Genomic DNA, 20,819 nt, shown 5'->3' with positions numbered 1-20,819 from the left:
GGAAGGTCCTGGAAACAGTAGGCTGAGAATGAACCCGGATCTGTGTGCCCCTAAGTACCTGGCCATGACAAACATAAACCCTCCCTGGAGGAGCCCCACCCTCTGCCTGGGCCTTGGAGAATTCCTTCAGGTAGAGTTCCGGCACATATGAGCTCATGATAAAAAAAATTATGTGCCGTACAGAGAAGCAGGCACCATGATCGAGAGTCAGCAGACACAAAATATGGCAGGTCAAGACCCGCAAACAAACAAACAAACAGACAAACAAAAAAGACCCGCAAACATTGTGGATGTGGGAATGATCAGATACGGATATAAAATAGCTCTGTTTATATATGAAAAGGATAAAATAGGACAGATATAAAAACATGAATGAGTACAATCAAAAATCACCAGGAAGTTGCAAAAAGAGCTAAATAGAACTTCGAGAAGTGACAGATACAATTGAAGTTCAGAGCTCGACAGAACTAAAGAAACACCAGACTAAATATAGCTGCTAAGAGGATTGGTGAGCTGAAAGGTAGATGCCCTGAAGGGAAAAATGTGAGCTTTGTGGCGTGCTCCCCTCAGCTGCCCAGGATCCTGATTGGTCCACCTGGGGAAGGAAGGGCTGGACACTTTATTTTTTTATCTATTTTTTATTCTTTTGGCTGTGCCACTCAACATGAAGGATCTTCCCCATCCAGGGATCAAACACGTGCCCCCTGTGTTGGGAGCATGGAGTCTTAACAACGGGACCGCCAGGGAAGTCAGGGACTTTTTTTTTAATTTATTCGTCTGTGTTGGGTCTTAGTTGTGGCACGCGGGCTCTTCATTGGGGTGCACGGGCTTCTCTCTAGTTGTGGTGTGCGGGCTCCAGAGTGCATGAGCTTAGTTGTACCGCGGCCTGTGGGATCTTAGTTCCCTGACCAAGAATAGAGCCTGTGTCCCCTGCATTGGAAAGCGGATTCTTAACCACTGGACCACCAGGGAAGTCCCCATTTTTATTTTCAGTATTTTCCAGACAGGATCCGCGTGTGCATGAGCGCTTGAAAACCACTTCCCTGGAGTCTATTTATAATCTCCAGAGTACCACATCAGTTATGTTACATGACAGCGGGCTGCTGTTGGTGACCTCCAAACAGTTTTATTATGCTCTCCTATTAAGGAAATGTTCTGACAACTCTCCCCTAGTATGAATGTGTTTGTGTGTGTGTGTGTGTGTGTGTGTGTGATATGAATGTGTAGACATAGTTATTTAGGAGTCATGAATAGTACTGACATATATTACTGTGAATATATTATGTGCATTTAAAAACATTCAAAAATTGGAAGGGATGAAATTTTTTATTTTTTGAAATTAATATTTTAATAATAAAATTTTTATTTCATATATTCATAGCCCTCCAAATGTTTTTGCTCTCACTAAAAATATTTTCTTATACAGGCATTGTTAATGCGTTTGGAAACTCTCAGTGTAACCATCTTTTTTTTTTTTTTTTTTTTTTTTTTACTTTTGTGGTACGCGGGCCTCTCACTGCTGTGGCCTCTCCCGTTGCGGAGCACAGGCTCCGGACGCGCAGGCTCAGCGGCCATGGCTCACGGGCCCAGCCGCTCCGCAGCACTTGGGATCCTCCGGGACCGGGGCACGAACCCGCGTCCCCTGCATCTGCAGGCGGACTCTCAACCACTGCGCCACCAGGGAAGCCCTGTAACCATCTTTGAGAGTCGTTTTGACATTCTTTGTGCATGGCTGGCTGTCACAGCTGGCAAAGTCCTAACTGAGGTACAGACCAAAGGAGAGAAGTGTGCCGTCAGCTGAATTTAACCCCCCTGCTCAGCTTTCATTCCCACCCTTCATATGCAGAGGTGTTTGTTGGAATTTTCTCGTGCTGGCCTTGGTAAATCTTCCGTCCTTGGTTTCTGAGCAGGACTCTTTAAGAAGCCCTGGTGTGAGGACTTGATTTGCAACCTGAGAATGTCCCCGGGAATCAATTTGCCCAGGCTGCAATGCGCTGAATGGACAGGAGAGGGCGCCCGTGTCGGTCCTTTAGCCTTTAGGTCCAGCGCCTGAGGATGCTGGCACCTGCGGCTGAGGGGCACTAGAGGGCTTCTCTGTAGTCCATCTGTGTGTGTCTCTGTATGCCTAGTAAAGCTTAATTTCTTCTTATTTTCACCCTCTCCTTCCTTTCTCCTCTTCTTCTTTCCCTTCTCTTCTCTTTCTTCAAACCAAACATAACGGGAAGTTGATATTTTCTTCCTATGCTCCAGAGAAACACCTTGTTCACCCTTCTTTGTTCACCTGTCCTTGAGACTCCTTGGTCTACCCCAATGTTCTCGGCCTCCCAGGATGTGCTTCTGTCTCTAACTAGGGTCTTACCCCTTGTTTCTAATTTTTGGTTCCTCCTTTGTTCCTGCTGTCCTGGCTCCAGCTGACCCCACCTCAGACCACTAAGCCTCCACATAGCTGGTGATTTCTTCAGAGCCCCCCACTCCCCCTCTTTCCTCAGTGATCTTCCGGCTTCCAGACCCACCTCGGTCCTGCCTTTGATGAGCACACAGCCACAGCAGCTACCTTCTACTGAAGGCCTAGTGTGCGCTGAATTCTGTGCTGCGTGTGTTGCCATTTTTATCTCTTTTCTTTTTAAAATTGAATCAAATTTTAATTTTATTTTGGGGTTTTAGGGATTTTTTCCTCTGAAGTTTTTTTTGGGGACTTACTAAATTTACAAAAGTAATATATGCTTATTGTGAACGAAAGAACAAGACACAAATCAGTTTGTGCTCATCTGTGATTAATCGAAAACCCAGCCAATAAATCTTACCCAAATCTTAAGTCTAAGGGATGTTTACTGTTGGTGGAGGAAGGTGGCTTTGTGGTTGTTTGGTGGCTTGGTGATGTTATTAGGGACCTGAGGACTCTTTCTGTCTCTACCATCTTGGTGTTCAGGCAGTAACTCCCCTCAAGGCCTCAAAGAGGCTACTGGAGCTCCAGGCATCGTACCTTTATACTGCAGTATCCAAAGGGAGAAAGTGTGTGTGTGTGTGTGTGTGTGTGTGTGTGTGTGCGCGCGCGCGCGCACGCGCACGCGTTTATATGTGGGACGGGGGTTCTAGGGAAATGAGAGAAAGCTCTTCAAGGAGAAAAATATTCTCCCAGAAGCCCCCAGGGGACTCCCCTCACTGCTAATTGGCCAAAATTTAGTTACATACCATCCCTTGCTATATGGGAGGGCAGGGTGGTGAATGAACATAGCTTCTAGACTAATGGCAGGAGAGGATGGAGTTAATAAGACAGTACAGAATGATATAAAGTAGTATTAATAGTAATGAGCACTAAGGTTGTTGTAGTCTTTCTGTATATTAATCTATTCTCCCCACACCCCGTGAGGTAGATTGCCATCCCTAACATACTTAAACAGATGAAGAAACTGAGCAGAGCTGTTAGGTAACCTGCCTGAGGGCACACAGGTGCTGAGTGGTAGAGCTAGGACCAGACTGTCTGGTTTTACTTTGCACTCCCCGTGCTCACCCCCATCCCCAGTCTCTGCAGGCAGCCATGCCAAATCTCCCACTAGACAGTTAATTCAGGTACAGGCCTTGAATGCACCAACATCCCTGCCAGCCAGGGGTTATGATCCCCATTTTGAAAAAGAGGAAGTGGGGGTGCGGAGAGGTTGAGAAGCTTCCCCAAGCTCACACAGCATGTAAGTAGCAGGGCCAGAACTTGAATCCAGGAACACCCGACTCTAGAGCGCACTAAGCTCTTAGCCTCGTTAGCTGCTTCCCTTGTGCCTCTTTTTTTTTTTTTAATTTATACTGGATGTTTATTTATTGGAGTATAGTTGCTTTACAATGTTGTGTTTGTTTCTACTCTACAGCAAAGTGAATCAGCTATACGTATACACATATCCCCTCTTTTTTGGATTTCCTTCCCATTTAGGTCACCGCGGAGCATTGAGTAGAGTTCCCTGTGCTCTACAGAAGGTTCTCATGAGTTGTCTATTTTATACATAATAGCAATAGTGTATATGTGTCAATTCCCATCTCCCAATTCATCCCACCCCCCGTTCCCCCTTGGTATCCATATGTTCTCTACATCTGTGTCTCTATTTCCACTTTGCAGATAAGATCATCTATACCCTTGTCCCTCTTAAATCCCCACAGATGCCTTCTGTACTAAGTTAAGTTGGACAGAGTCTCCAGATATGGGCAGGGAGTAGAAGTGGGATTATTTTCTGGGACAAGGACTTGCTTCAGTCCATTAAGCGGCTGTATAATTGACTCATTCAACAAATCTTAATTTAGTGCCTGCTGTCTGCTAGGAACTATCCTAGGAGGTATGACTAACAACACAAAAGACGCTCCTCTCATGGAGCTCACATTGGAAAGTATTAGTTACCTGTGTAGTGACTCCAGGGCACAGAGAGGTCCTTCTTCCCAGGGTGAATCTCAGTGGTCCAGCTTGGGTCACATCCCCATCCCCGAGCCAGTCACTATGGGCCGGGAATGCTGTGCTCTGATTGGTCAGTCTGAAGGATTGGGTTAACCCCTGCGAAATCCTTTGGACCCAGAGTGCAGCAGATGGGATTCCCGCACTGAGAGACAGAACCAATCATGTTTCCTCTGGTGACTGGTGGGCTGCGCAGCACTGCTGTCTCTGGGCAGTCATGGAGGATGGGACCAGGTTCACCAGAGGAGGCTCCCGCCCTGCTTGTAGCAGCGCGCAAGTCTGTTAACACCTGGAGCACTGTTGGGGCCAGCTTTCAACTGGCTGGAACCCATCCAGGAAAGGGCAGCCAGCGCAGGGACTGGCTCGAAGCTCTGTTTACTCTGAATAGTAATTTTGTAACTGATGACAATAGTTTTTATTTATTATGCTTTCTGTGATCTCAACAAAATATATGAACCACCTTATTAGGGAGTTTATATGATCGTCCTGGTTGTATGAGTGGGGAAATAGCCCAGAGACCAGCAAGTTCCCTGAGGCAACACTGAATAAGGAATCAAGCCTACTGGCTCCCAAGCTCCTCCTCTTACATTTAGTTGTTAATATTTGATTTTTTGCGTATTATTTATTGAAGTACCGTATCTATACAGTATAATACTAAAGTTTAATAAAGATCTGTAGTTTAATGAGTATTAACAAACGCATATGCCCGTATAACCAATATTCAAGATATAAAACATTTCCATCACCCTGGGAGAAGTTCCTTCCTTTCCCGTTCTGTCATCCTGTATGACTTCTCTCACTATAGATTGGTTTTACCTGTTGTTAAACTTCGTATAAACGGAATCATGCAGTATGAACCTTACGTCTAGCTTTTGTTCACAAGATGCTTTTGAGGTATTTCCTTGTTGCTGCATGTATCAGTGGTTCCTTTCTTTTATTGCTTTTAGTGCATATTCTGTTCTTTTATTCCAATACATATATGAATATCCTACACTTTGTTTATCCATTCTCTTAATCATTTGGGTTTCCAGTTTTTTTGGTTATTACAAGTAAAACTGCTGTGAACACTCTTGTACAAGTCTTTATGTAGACATATGCTTTTATTTCTCTTGGTTCAGTACATCGGAGTAAAATTTCTGAGTTATATGGTAAAGGTGTGTTTAATCTTATAAGAAACTACCAACGAGTTTTACAAAGTGGTTCCAGTTACTCTGCATCCTTGCCAATATTTAATGTTTTCACGGTTAATTTTAGCTATTACAGTTGGTGTAAAATGGCAACTCATTTGCTTTTTTCCTGGGGAATGGTAATACTGAGTACTTTTTCGTGTGATAATAAAGAAACATTTGTTACCTCACACAGTTCCTGAGAATTAGGCATTTAGGAGTGGCCCAGTGAGTGGCTTTGTCTCAGAGTCTCTCAGCATGAAGGCTCACCTGGCACTGGAGGTTCTGCTTCCAAGGTGACTCACTCACCTAGCTGTTGGTAGAAGATCTCAGTTCTTCCCTGGCTGTTGACTCAGTTGCTTTCCACCTGGACCTCTCCTTAGGGCTACCCGTGACCTAGCAGCTGGCTTCCCTCAAAGAGAGTGATCCAAAAGTGAAAGTGACCGAGACTGAAGAAGCAGTGTCTTTATAATGTCATTTGGGAATTGACATACTAACACTTCTGATCACATTGTGTTGATCATACAGACCAACCCTGGTACACTGTGGGAAGGGACTATACAGAGGTGTAAGTACCAGGAGACAGAGATTGTTGGGGGCCATCTTGGAGGTTGGCTACCATAATTCTACTACTATCATGAGTTAAAATGATCGATTTTTTTCTTAAAGAATATTAAACCAATCTTATATTCTTGTATAAACCCCACTTGGTCATGGTGTAGTATCCTTTTAATATATGCTGACTTTGATTTGCTAATATTTTCCAAAAGGTTTTTGTATCTGTAGTCATGAGTGATATAGTCTGTAACTTTTTTTCTCGTAATGTTTTTCTCAAGTTTTAATATCACGGTTTGGCTGACCTCATAAAACAATTGGGAGAATGTTCCCTCATTTTCTATAAGATTTTGTGTAAAATTGGAATTATTTTTTCCTTAAATATTTGATATAAATGTCCAGCTCGGCTTGTAGTTTTTTTTAAGGGAAGATTTTTAATAACTGATACAATTTCTGTAGTAGTTATAGGACTCTTCAGATTTTCTGTTCCTTCTTGTGTCAATTTCCATAAATTATGTTTTTCAAGATATAGGTCACTTCATATAAGTTGTTGAATTTATTGGGATAAAGTTGTGCATCATGTTCCTTTGGTATCCTTGTAATATTTGTAGCATCTCTAGTGATGTCTCCTCTGTCATTCCTGATAGTGATAATTTATGTTTGCTTTTTTCTTTATTCTTGAATACCAATCCTGCTAGTGGTTTATCAAAGTATGTTTCAAAGAATCACCTTTTAGCGGTGTTATTTTCCTTTTATTTTTCTGTTTCCTATTTCATTGATTTCCACTCTTATCCTTATTATTTTTTTCTATTTACTTTGTGTTTAACTTGCTCTTTTTTTAGTTAGATAGAATCTTAGATTATTGCTTTTTCAATCTTTCTTCTTTTCTTAATATAAGCACTTAAATATAAATTTCCCTCTAAGCACTACTTTAGTTGTGTTCCATAAAATTTGACACATTGTGTCCTTTTTAAAAAATTATTTATTTATTTATTTTTAGCTGTGTTGGGCCTTCGTTGCTGTGTGCGGGCTTTCTCTAGTTGTTGTGAGCGGGTCTACTCTTTGTTGTAGTGCACGGGCTTCTCATGGCAGTGGCTTCTCGTTGCGGAGCATGGGCTCTAGGCACACGGGCTTCAGTAGCTGTGGCACGCGGGCTCAGTAGTTGTGGCGCATGGGCTTAGTCGCTCCGCGGCATGTGGGATCTTCCTGGACCAGGGCTCGAACCCATGTCTCCTGCATTGGCAGGCAGATTCTTACCACTGCGCCACCAGGGAAGTCCCACATTATGTCTTTATTGTCATTCAGTTCTGTATATTTTTTAGTTTCTCTTGTGATGTCTTCTTTGACCCCTGGGTTATTTAGAAGTGAGTTGTTTAGTTTCCAAATATTGGGGCCTTTTTGATTTCTCACTGTTATGATTTCCAATTTAGTTCCATCATGGTCAGTAATAATGCGTGTGATAGAAAAATTCAGGTGGTACAAAAGGAAATATGATGAAAAGTGCATACCTTCTTATCCCTATCAGCCTGCCTGTCTTCCTTCTTTTCTTTGTTCATTAAGAAAGATTTATCAAAGGCCTACTACTTGCCAAGCACTGGGGATACAGCTGTTTAAAAAGAGACCCATGTCTCTGCTGCCCTTTAGAGCTGAGGTTCTCCTGATAAGAGACAGATAGTAAATAAGAAAGTAAATAGGACTTCCCTGGTGGCGCAGTGGTTAAGAATCCGCCTGCCAATGCAGGGGACACGGGTTCGAGCCCTGGTCCAGGAAGATCCCACATGCCTCGGAGCAACTAAGCCCATGCGCCACAACTGCTAAGCCTGTGCTCTAGAGCCCACAAGCAACAACTTCTGAGCCCACGAGCCACAACTACTGAAGCTCGCACGCCTAGAGCCCATGCTCCGCAACAAGAGAAGCCACTGCAATGAGAAGCCCGCGCACTGCAACGAAGAGTAGCCCCTGCTCACCGCAACTAGAGAAAGTCCACGCACAGCAACGAAGACCCAACACAGCCCAAAATAAATAAATAAATTTATTAAAAAAAAGAAAAAAGAAAGTAAATATATTACATGTTAGATGGTACTAAGGGAAAAATGAAGCAGGAAAGAAGAAGGATTAGGTGTAATGGGAGAAGGTATTTGCTCTATTAGAGTGGGTTTAGGAAGCCTTCTCTGAGGAGGTGATTACAGAGACTTGAGTAAAATGAGGAAGTATGCATGTTTGGAGAGTAGTGTTTCAGGCATAAGGTACAGTAAGTGCAAAGGCCCTGAGGCTAGAGCATGCCTGCTGGGTTCCAGGAACAGTGAGGAGGCCTGTGTGGCTGGGGCAGAGGGTGATGGGAAGAGTAGAAGGTCAGAGGTTAGAAAGGAAACCACCAAAGTTCACTCCCCAGATACCCTCCAGAGGTGTTCTGTGCATAATCAGGTGTACTGTATGCATATGTGTAACTCACATAAAAGGTTGTGTACTGTTCACCTCGTTTTGTGCCCTATTTTTTTCCTCTTTAACTACATAACCTTGAAAATTCATCCCACATTCTTTTTCATAGCACTTGGTACTTAGTGTGATCGTACCAGGCCCCTGTTGGTGGACGTTTAGGTTATTTCTGGGTTATGCTCTCCCAAAGAATGCTGCCTTCAGTATTCCAGTCTATGTGGCACTTGGCAGGCAGCCTTCATGCTGTTGTACGTGAATCCACCCCAACTCCCCGCACTCCTGCAAGGAGAGTTTTAAGGGAATCCTTTCCAGAGCTCTAGCTTCACCTGACTTGCCTGAGGAATCTGCTGGGTTTCCTCCCTCCCTCCTTCCGTCCTCCCTTCTTTCCTTCCTTCCTTCCTTCCTTCCCTCCCTTTCCGATGGTTCTGCTCCCAAGAAAAGAAATTATGGGAGAAGTATGAAAAGAAAGGCAAATCGCCTCTCCCTTCTTGGTGATGCATTGCCCCAGGTATAAAAACAACCAGCAGGGCTTCCCTGGTGGCGCAGTGGTTGGGAGTCCGCCTGCCGATGCAGGGGACACGGGTTCGTGTCCCGGTCCGGGAAGATCCCACATGCCGTGGAGCGGCTGGGCCCGTGAGCCATGGCCGCTGAGCCTGCGTGTCCGGAGCCTGTGCTCTGCAACGGGAGAGGCCACAACAGTGAGAGGCCCGCGTACTGCAAAAAAAAAAAAAAAAAAAAAAAAACAACTTTACAAGGGCAGTAACCGTTCTACCAAAAAGAGCTGACTCAAAACTTGGCAGGGAAAGGAGAAGGGAGATGCATGCAAGGCTGAGAATTCCAAAAAAGTTGAAATGATGAGGGGAGAGATCTCCCAAAAGACCCTGGAGTGCACGGGAGGTCTGCACCACCACAGCAGTCTTTTCCCTTGGAGAGGATGGGGGAGGAGTCCTCACTTGGCTGCAAACTCTGGAGACTCAGTGCTGGGGCTCGGGATCAGGGCTCCCCAGAGAGCATCACAGGAAGGCGTCGCACCACTCTCACAGGCACCCGAAGCAGTCCCGGGACTGCTTGGCGTTGGCGCCGCGTGTGTCCTTCAGCCATTCCCGGAAGAGGTCTTCATCTTTCTTTAGCACCAGAAACCAGCCAAGAACCACATGGGCCTTGTCAAAGCCCCTTTCCTCCAGCTCCTTGCCCAGGACTTTGCCAGTGCCGGCTAGGCTTCCCACTGGCTTTTTCCCCATGGGCTCTGCCACGAAATCTCAGTGCTTTTGGGAGGTTGTCGTCTTTTAAATATTCTTTATTTTATTTTATTTTATTTGGCCATACCACAAAGCATGCGCGATCTTAGTTCCCTGACCAAGGATCGAACCCGTGTGCCCTGCCTTGGGAGCGTGGAGTCTTAACCACTGGACCACCAGGGAAGTCCTGGGAAGTTGTCATCTTGTTCAGGCTTAATCCACAGCTCCAGTCCCTGTAGCAGCTTCTTCCGCCACCTGACTCTCCCACCGATACCTCAACCCACTCCGGATCCATCTTATTTTCTTTCCTAGTTGTCCAGTTGTCCCGACAGCACTGATTGAATAAAGCGTCTTTTTATCACCAAGCTGATATGTTTTTATACCTCAGACTTTTCACTTTTGGTCTCATTCTTTCAACATATCTCCTATGAGCATCTTCTCTATACCTGTGCTGAGTGCTGGGGACACAGGGCTGAAACAAACCCTGTCCCTGCCTTGTTTTATTCATCCCTATCTCATCCGTGCAACCAGCACTCCCCAGAATCTTCTCTGTGCTGGGTCCTGTGCTGAGCAGTGGTGGGGACACAGCCCTGCCCTCATGGGTCTCACAATTCAGAGGGGAGACAGGCCCTTCTCCAGACGATCCAGAGAGGTCAGTGGGTCAGTGCTGGGCTGGGAAAGCCTGGAGGGGAGCTTAGCCAGTCTGTGGGTTTGGGGAGGGCTTTTGGGAGAAGGGGATATAGCAGAGCTCAAGGAGAAGTGAGCCAAAGTGGAAAGACAGAGGCACAGGTAACAGCATGTGCAAGGGTCAAGGTGTGAACGAGGGGAATCAGAAGAGGCTGGTGGGGCTGAAATGTAGACGGTGGGGCTGAAAGTGGCAAGAAGAGAGACTGGATGGCCATCCAAGGACAGACCACACAGGGCCATGTTAATACATTTGGACTTGATTCTGAAGGCAGCAGGGACAATATGTCATGATGACAAAAGAAATCAAGAACAGGGCTTCCCTGGTGGCGCAGTGGTTGAGAGTCCGCCTGCCGATGCAGGGGACACGGGTTCGTGCCCCGGTCTGGGAAGATCCCACATGCCGCGGAGCGGCTGGGCCCGTGAGCCACGGCCGCTGAGCCTGGGCATCCGGAGCCTGTGCTCCGCAACGGGAGAGGCCACAACAGTGAGAGGCCCGCATACCGCAAAAAATAAATAAATAATAAAAATTAAGGTTTGATTAAATATATTATCTTTAAAAAAAAAAGAAATCAAGGACAGCGAGGAATTAATTTGCTGTATTATTTTTCAAAGAAAGTTGATTTCTGCTTATAAAAGTAACACCTGTTCAGTGCAGAAGACCTATCTTGCCTCTTTTCTGTGATGTTGGCGTGCTGTTGTATATACACATTCATGGGTACGCACTTCTTCTAGGAATTTCCCCCTCAGTGCTCCTTGAAACTCCTGTCTCTCAATATTTGTCAAGAAGGGGTGATGACCTCACTCTGAACTCCTCCCTCAACTCTTCACAAGTGACAGAATTCTAAGCTAACGGTCAGATGCTTAAAAGCTCCGGAAGTATATAGCGTCAGCCTCAGCTAGATTCAGGAACTCAGACAATTCCTGGAAGGCGCAGTCCCATCCCTGGGCCCTGTGTTTCTCTGTGCTGTCTTTCTTTCTCAGGTAGTCTCTCCCTTTGGGGATCAGATGGCCTCAGTAGCTCCAGGTTCACAGCCCACTCACTAAGCAACACCAGCAGAAGGAGAGGACCTCGTTCCTGAAATTCCGGGAAAAATCCCAGGGCTAAATGCCAGCATCTAAACATGGGGGTAGGATCGGTTTTACCTGAACAACATGAGGGAACATTGAGGGGAGGGCCTTCCTCAAAGGAGAGTCAGGGGAAGTTTCCAGAAAAAGAGAAGTGGCTGCTGGGCAGATACCCACTTCACCAGGGCTTTAGAGGGAGAGAGAGGAGGGGTCTCTGTGTTCCTGAAGAGAGGAGAGGGGGCCTGGGAGCCACGGGGATGTCCTTGGCCTAGATCTTTCCCATCTCCCTGGATTACCAAGGTCACAGCTGAGCAGAGCCCCTTTCTGTACCTCAGTGGAAGGTGTGACCTCACTCTCATCACCTCCAGCTAGGGCCACTGGGGTTGACTCTTGACCTCTGTGCATTGGCCACCAGCCCCAGGCAAGAGGGTCAGGCGTGTTTCCAGCATGGCGCCCGCCCCCTGGGCTGTTCCTGGAGTCCCCCTGGTTCACCCTCTGCAGCTTCCTGTCAGGCTGGGGAGGAGTTCTGGATATCCTCAGCTTATCCCCGCTCTCAGAGGGACTGGTGCATGCCATCCTAGTCTGTCCTAGTTCAGCTGCCTGCAACCTGTCCCCCCCCCCAGACACACCCATGGGTGCCTAGGTCTCCTTCCTGCTGGCTCTGTCAGTTGACTCTCAGCCATCTGCTTCCGGCCTCTGGGCCTGCCCTGGCTTGCTCCCCTCCAGGCCACCACTCCCTCTTCCCTCTGTTCTTGTGGCTTCTGGCTTCTTTCTACCTGAATGCCATCTTAGTGGGGCTTGAGGGAAGAGCAGAGTATTTCATCTAAACAGGTTTGACCACAAATCCTGGGTCCAGGATTATTTGTTGAATTTTTGGAAAAAATTTTAATTATCTGTCTCATTTTTGGTTTTGTTTTTAAGTTCACATGGTTTCAGGTTCACAATAGTATGTAGGAGGAATTCTCCCTCTACTTCTGTTCCCCAGGCACCCTGTTCTCCTCCACAGAGGCAACCACTGTTATCTTGAGTATTTTCCAGGAAAAACAAAAAACAACTATGCATTTCCAAGCAGATGCTGATATGCAACGCGCCCCGCCCCCCCGCCCTTTTTTTGCCCACAATACAGCAAACAGTATACACTGTGCTGGTCCTCACTGCTTTTCACTGACCATGTTACATGTTATCCTGGGGAGAATTATCTATCAGCACATGAAAAACTTCCCTACTCTCTATCTCAGCTGCCGACAGTTACTGTAATTTATGAGACTGTAGATAGTCCTGTAGGGTCTTTCCTGGCGTTTTTATTGTTGTCATAAACGATGCTGCAGGACTAACGTGGCAGGCACGCCTTTCACACCTGCGTGACTGAAATCTCTCATCCATCCCCAGAAGCAGAATTGCTGACTCAGGGGTGTGCAGAAGATTTCCACTGGCAGCCACGAATGTTCGCGAGGGTCCATTTCCTCCCAGTCTTGCCACCTGGAGGTTATTTCTTTTCTTACCTTTTTACTTTGAGCTCAGTGTAGATTTACAGGAAAGTTGTAAAAATGGTACAGAGCTTCTGTAGACCTTTCCCTCAGCTTCCTTCCATGATAGCATCTTATGTAAACACAGTACAGGGAGCAAACCCAGGGAATGAACATGAGTGCAGTGCTGGTAACGTAACCACGCACGTCATTCGCATTTCACCAGTTCTTCCACCAAAGTCCTTATTCTGTCCCAGGATCTCATCCTGTATCCTGAATTAGTTGTCATGTCTCTGTAGTCCCCTTTAACCTATGGTAGTTTCTCGGTCTGTCTTTGTCTTTCATGACCTTGACCCTTTATTTAAAAAAAATAAATTTCTTTATTTATTTTTGGCTGCGTTGGGTCTTCATTGCTGCACGCGGGCTTGCTTTAGCTGCGGTGAGTGGGGACTACTCTTTGTTGCGGTGCGCGGACTTCTCTTGCTGCAGAGCACTGGCTCTAGCCACGCGGGCTTCAGTAGGTGTGGCACATGGGCTTAATTGCTCCGCGGCATGTGGGATCTTCCCAGACCAGGGCTCAAACCCGTGTCCCCTGCATTGGCCCGCGGATTCCTAACCACTGCGCCACCAGGGAAGCCCGACCTTGACCCTTTTGAAGAATACTGGTTAGTTAATTTTGTAGGCTGTCCTTTGGTCTGAGTTTGTCTGATGCTTTCTCATGATTGGAGAGAAGTTCCACATCGTTGGCAGACATACCGCAGAACCAATGCTGTGTGCCTCTCTGTGCACCACATCACGGGGTTCATGATATCAGCCTGTCTGATGTGTGGTCATATTGACCTTGGTCACGTGGTCGAGGTGGTGTCTGCTAAGTTGGTCCAGTATAAACTTAGTATCTTTCCCTTTGCAGTTAATCTAATTTTGAAATGTATACAAATACCAAATCATTAGGTTGTACACCTGAAACTAATGTAATACTGTATGTTAATTATACCTCAATAAAACATAAAATGAAATAAATCTCTTGGGGAAGACATTTTGAGACTATACAGATAGGCTGTTGCTCCTCAAACTTCTGCCCACTAATTTTATTTTATTTTTTTAACGTCTTTATTGGAGTATAATTGCTTTACAATGGTGTTAGTTTCTGCTTTATATGCCCACTAATTTTAGCATCATCTGTGGATCTTATCTGCAACAGTTATTATTGTGGTATTTGTCCAGTGTTGATTTTCTCTTTCCCTCTTTCCTTCTCCATTTATTAATTGGAAATCTACTATAGGAAGAACTATCCCTTCTTCTTGGGGGCTGTTTTTACCGGTCATTCTGCAGTGAGGGAAAAGGGGGTTCACGGAGGATGTGGAGACTGGATCCAGGCCTGGCTTGTCTCCAATCCTGTGGTCTTGGCATTCGCAGGAGGAAAGAGGACCCGCTGGGTATTGCTAACGGTGACCTCATCTCCCAGGCCTGGAGGAGCACACCCCACTGTATTTTCTGTCAGCTCCCCTGTACCACACTGGGTGAAAGCTTTTCAATTCTAAGATTCAGCAGCCCCAGCCCAGGGCTAATTATAACAATGACAGTGGATGCCCTGTGTGGAAACCTTCTTAATGGATGTCACACACCCTATGGGTAAGGATTATTATTAAACCTTTTCATAAAGGAGGAAACTGAGGCTTGTACAGGGAGCGTCGCTGGGCCTCCAGCCTTGGAACCCCTGAATCCCAGCACTAACTCTTCTTTTAAATAAATAAATTTATTTATTTATTTATGGCTGCATTGGGTCTTTGTTGCTTTGCGCGGGCTTTCTCTAGTTGTGGCGAGCAGGGGCTACTCTTTGTCGCGGCTTCTCATTGCGGTGGCTCCTCTTATTGCAGAGCATGGGCTCTAGGTGCACGGTGTCCAGTAGTTGTGGCTCATGAGCTCTAGAGCGCAGGCTCAGAAGTTGTGGTGCACGGGCCTAGTTGCTCCGCGGCATGTGGGATCTTCCTGGACCAGGGCTCAAACCCCTGTCCCCTGCATTGGCAGGTGGATTCTTAACTACTGTGCCACCAGGGAAGCCCCTCCTCCTTCATTTCTGATTTTATTTGATTCCTCTCTCTTTTTTTGTTGTTCGTGAGTCTAGCTAAAGGTTTATCAATTTTGTTTATATTTTCAAAGAACCAGCTCTTGGTTTCATTGTCCTTTTATATTGTCTTTTTAGTTTCTATTTGATTTATTTCTACTCTGATCTTTGTTATTTCCTTCCTTCTACTAACTTTGGGCTTCATTTGTCCTTTTTCTGGAAGTTAGGTTGTTTATTTGAGATTTTTTTTGTTTCTTGAGGTAGGTGTTTATCATGATGAACTTCCCTCTTAGAACTGCTTTTGCTGCATCCCATGAGGTTTGGTATGTTGTTATTTCATTTTCATTCATCTCATACTATTTTTTAAAATTTCTCTTCTGATCTCTTCATTGACCCATTGGTTGTGCAATACATGGTGTTTAATCTCCACATATTTGTGAATTTTCCAGTTTTCTTATAATTGATTTCTAGCTTCATATCAGTGGGGTCAGAAAAGATGCTTGATATGATTTCAGTCTTCTTAAATTTGTTAAGGCTTGTTTTGTGGCCTAACTTATAATCTATACCGGAGAACATTCCATGTGCACTTGAGAAGAATGTCTATTCTGTGGCTTTTGGGTGGAATATTTGGCTTGGACAAGTCTTCTAAATGTATTTGTGTTTTAAAAATTACATTAATTACTAACGTTGTCAAAGGAGTATGAGTACTTAGTTTAAAGTCAAATATATCTATGATTTATGATAAGAAGAAGAAAACTGAACCTTTTCCACTTCAATTCCTGTTCCCCACAGGTAAACAGTTTAAATGTTTTAGCTGTTTTTTGGTATTTACCACCATATTTCTAAAGATTGTTTCCCCATTTTTAAATTTTATTTTATTTTTTTGGCCACGCTGCACGGCATGCAGGATCTTAGTTCCCTGACCAGGGCTCAAACCCACGCCCCCTGCAGTGGAAGCGTGGAGTCTTAACCACTGGACCACCAGGGAAGTCCCTGTTTCCCTATTTTTTACTACCTGTTGACTTCTTATTATGGAAGGTAAGGATTTAGTGCTTTTATTCTCCCCCTCCCATGTTTTAAAAAGCACTCCCCTCTCCATAGCTAACGCATTTAGCAGTTCAGTATTTAGCATCTCTGTCACAGCCCTTTCATCATCCCAGGCTACCTAAGTAGTAGGTATATAATAGGTAGTGTAGTTAGGATGACTCACTGCTCACATTTGAATGATGGCCCATATTAGGAACACGTTCCCTTTATTTTACAAGGAAGCAGCCATTGTGTGTATGAAGGTGTGTTTCCAGTATTGGGGGAGAGGCCCTTGGTTCTGTCTCATGTCCTTAAACTCCCGAGGCGCCTGGCCTCTCTCCCCCCACAACCCCCGCCGGCCCTGTCCTTGTCTTACGAGCACAGTTTCCTGAGGAAACAGATACATTCCAGCCAGATGCAGTCTCATGTGCAGGAAGACACTTTCACAATATACACAGACCTCAGAAATATTGCCAGTTCTGTTCCGAGGCCACCACATAAAGCAAACCCCACAGTAAAGGGAACATCACAATAAGGCAGATGACAAATCGTTGAGTGTGGTGATGCGTAGAGCCAGGTGAGAGGGAGCCGCGCAAGGGGTCCACGGCTCCCTCCCAGGGACTTCCACAGATCAGCCCTGTCACTGAGTACCTGTTCTCTGCCCCATCCAGGGCTGGGGACACTGCAGCGACCAGCTCAGCCCAGATCCTGCCTTCGTGGGGCTCATAGTCCAGTTGGGGGGATAGACTTGTCACCACACACTGATGGCCCAGAGTGGTCAGAGCTAGGGTGGGGGGCTTCCCTGGTGGCGCAGTGGTTGAGGGTCCGCCTGCTGATGCAGGGGACGCGGGTTCGTGCTCCGGTCCGGGAGGATCCCACATGCCGTGGAGTGGCTGCGCCCGTGAGCCATGGCCGCTGAGCCTGCGCGTCCGGAGCCTGTGCTCCGCAACGGGAGAGGCCGCAACAGTGAGAGGCCCGCGTACCGCAAAAAAAAAAAAAAAAAGCAAAAAAAAAAAAAAGCTACGGCGGGGTTGCCCAGGAGTCTGGGGCTCAGGGAGGAGAGGATATCTGAGTTGGGATACTCTGTGGTATGGAGGATGGATCAAAGGGAGTGAGACTGGAGATACAGAGACCAGTGAGGAGGCTGAAAACTGTTCTATGTAGCCCTAGGGCATAGAGCTCAGCCCACTGGGTAGGACATATTTCCAGGAATAAAACTCTGCACAGGAGTCAGGAAGAGGATGCTAACATTTAACATTTATTAAATTGAGCAATTTCTCTTTTAGTCTTGCATTGCCATTCTCCCAGTCCTGCCAGTTGGGTATCCCCAGTTGACTGATGGGGAAACTGAGGTACAGCTTGCATATCCAGGAAGTGACAGGGCCAAGATTTGAGTCCAGGTCTGTATGACTCCACAGGCCTTGCTGCCGTTTGTTAAGCCTGGCCCTGAGTGCAAAGTTTTTGCGTGAACTCATTTAGTCTTTTCAGCAGTACTATCCTGTAGGAGGGAGGGTCCTTATTTTGAAGATGAATGAAGGCTTAGAGAAGAACACTCCCTTGCCCGCAGCCAAATGGCCCAACTTGGACTCAGTGTCTGCTCGTCAAGTGCACAGGCAGAAGTGAAGGTAGCAGACCCATGCACCTACGGTCAATTAATCGAAGACAAAGGAAGCAAGAGCGTACAATGGAGAGCAAAACAGTCTCTTCAACAAGTGGTGCTGGGAAAACTGGACAGCCACACGTAGAACAGTCAGATTAGAACATTTCCTCACACCATGTACAAAAATAAATTCAGAATGGTTTAAAGACCTAAATGTAACACCTGAAACCGTAAAACTCCTAGAAGAAACACTCTTTGACATAAATCGTAACAACATTTTATTGGACCAGTCTCCTAAGGCAAAAGAAATAAAAGCAAAAGCAGGACTTCCCTGGTGGCGCAGTGGTTAAGAATCCACCTGCCAATGCAGGGGACATGGGTTCAATCCCTGGCCCAGGAAGAGCCCACAAGCTGTGGAGCAACTAAGCCCGTGTGCCACAACTACTGAGCCTGTGCTCTAGAGCCCATGAGCCACAACTGCTGAGCCTGCATGCCACAACTACTGAAGCCTGCACTCCTAGAGCCCGTGCTCTGCAACAAGAGAGGCCACCGCAATGAGAAGCCCACGCACCGCAACGAAGGGTAGCCCCCGCTCGCCACAACTAGAGAAAGCCCACGCACGGCAATGAAGAACCAACGCAGCCAAAAATAAATAAATAAATAAATTTTTAAAAAATAAAATAAAGGCAAAAGTAAATAAATGGGGTCTAATTAAACTTAAAAGCTTTTGCTCAGCAAAAGAAAACACTGACAAAACCAAAAGACAACCTATGGAATGGGAGAAGGTATTTGCAAACAATGCAACCGACAAGGGGTTAATATCCAAAATATATAAATGGCTCATACAACTCAATATTTTTTTTAAAAAACCCAATCCAATCAAAAAATAGGCAGAAGGCTTGAATAGACGTTTTTCCAAAGAAGGCATACAAATGGTTAACAGGCACATGAAAAGATGCTCAGCATCAGTAATTATTAGAGAAATGCAAATCAAAACCACAATGAGGTACCACCTCGCACCTGTCAGAATGGCTATCATTTTTTTATATATAAATTTATTTTATTTATTTATTTTTGGCTGCATTGGTCTTTCGTTGCTGTGCACGGGCTTTCTCTAGTTGCTGCGAGCAAGGGCTGCTCTTTGTTGCAGTGCACGTGCTTCTCATTGCTGTGGCTTCTCTTGTTGCAAAGCACGAGCTCTAGGTGCGCGGGCTTCCGTAGTTGTAGCACACGGGCTCAGGAGTTGTGGCTCTTGGGCTCTAGAGCGCAGGCTCAGTAGTTGTGCCGCACAGGCTTAGTTGCTCCACAGCATGTGAGATCTTCACAGACCAGGGATCGAACCCATGTCCCCTGCATTGGCAGGCGGGTTCTTAACCACTGCGCCACCAGGGAAGTCCCCAGAATGGCTATCATTAAAAAATCTATAAACAACAAGTATTGGAGATGATGTGGAGAAAAGGGAACCCTTTTACACTGTTGTGGGAATAAAATAGTATGAAAGTTTCTTAAAAAATTAAAAATAGAGCTATAAATGATCCAGCAATTCTACTCCTAGGCACATATCTGGAAAAAACGAAAACACTAATTTGGAAAGATACATGCACTCCAGTGTTCATAGCAGCACTATTTACAATAGCCAAGACAAGGGGAAGCAACCCAAGTGCCCATCAACAGACGGTTGTGATTCTTCTGGGAAGAAGAGGGACCTCAGTCCTTGTCTTCTTTGAAGAAGGAATTCAGCAAAGAGACGAAGATTATGAAACAGATAAAGCATTTAATACAAGCAAAGTACGTGTGGAAGAACACACGGGCGAACTTGGAGTGAGTTGCGTGCCAATAGGAAGGATTTAAGTTGCTTAAGTATCGGGGCAGTCTTCCGGGTTGCCTCTGGCCAATCATCTCGCCTGTGTCCATATTTGGTCTGACTCAGGGTCCTTCCCGGTGTGCATGCGCATCTCTCAGTGAAGGTAGATTCCAGTGTGAAGGTTTCTGGGAGGTTGGCAGGACAAATCCTGAGCTGGTGCCTCCTCCCTCCCCTAGACTGAGGACCTTCTCTGTGCATGTGTCAGGCCGGGAAATCCCCTTCACCACAAGCATGAGAAGAATGTAGTCGCTTTGGCGGTTACCCAGGCAAGGCCCAATACTCATGATGGTATCTTATCTCGAAGTATCAGCAGGAGATGCTTGGAACTGTTCAGCCTGGGGCCTCATCTATCTCCTACCTCAGCTGGATTAAAAAGATGTGAGATATATATGTATGTGTGTGTATGTATGTATAATGGAATATTACCTGGCCATAAAAAATAATGAAGTAGTGCCGTTTGCAGCTCCATGGATGAGCCTAGAGAATATTATCCTTACTGAAATAAGTCAGAAGGATAAATACAATATGATATCACCTATGTGCAGAATCTAAAAAATAATACAAATGAATGTATATGCAAAGCAGAAACAGACACACAGATATAGAAAACAAACTGTGGTTACCAAAGGGGAGAGGGAAGTGGGAAGGGACAAATTAGGGGTATGGAATTAACAGATACAAACTATATATAAAATAGGTAAGCAACAAGGATGTACTGTATAGCACAGGGAATTATACACATTATCATGTAATAAACTATAATGGAGTATAATCGATCACTATGCTGTTCACCTGAAACTAACACAAAATTGTAAATCAACATACTTCCAAAAAAAGTAGAAGTGAAGGTAGCAGTATGCCACGTGGTATGATGTTAGAAGTTTCAGCAGGGTGGCTCAGGGCAGATAAACAGGTTAGGTGAGTCCTGCCTTTTCCTTGGCTAAAGCAACCTGTTAAATTCCCTCCCCCTTGGGAGGAGCAGCATTCTCGACTCCTCAGAGATAGAGTAAACATCAAACTTAAGATGTAAACTTCGAAACAGACGACGTTTTGACAAAATGTCGGTGCTTATCGTGACTAAATACAGTAAATTTGAGGAAACCTGAAGGAAAGATGAGCCGTTCATCCACTCATGAAACATTCCCCGAGTGCCTTCTCGATGCCAGGTGCCGGGCTGGGCATTTCTGGGAACCTGCCCTTAAGGAGCTACAGGCTAGCC

The 20,819-nt window shown here is 45.5% G+C and overlaps 1 protein-coding gene and 1 pseudogene across 2 annotated transcripts in view; one reads left to right on the top strand and one right to left on the bottom strand.

Moving 5' to 3' along the window:
• The window catches only part of OPA3 (outer mitochondrial membrane lipid metabolism regulator OPA3), a 66,242-nt gene that overhangs the window by 7,718 nt on the left and 37,705 nt on the right, over positions 1-20,819 (top strand). The gene's annotated exons all lie outside the window — the stretch shown is intronic.
• Positions 9,560-9,879, bottom strand: LOC117308962 (barrier-to-autointegration factor pseudogene; annotated as a pseudogene).

The sequence above is a fragment of the Tursiops truncatus genome, chromosome 19 (assembly GCF_011762595.2).
Source record: "Tursiops truncatus isolate mTurTru1 chromosome 19, mTurTru1.mat.Y, whole genome shotgun sequence".
Classification (NCBI taxonomy): Eukaryota; Metazoa; Chordata; class Mammalia; order Artiodactyla; family Delphinidae; genus Tursiops; species Tursiops truncatus.
Note: the sequence above shows the minus strand (reverse complement) of the source record. Positions and strands in the feature narration are given on the sequence as shown.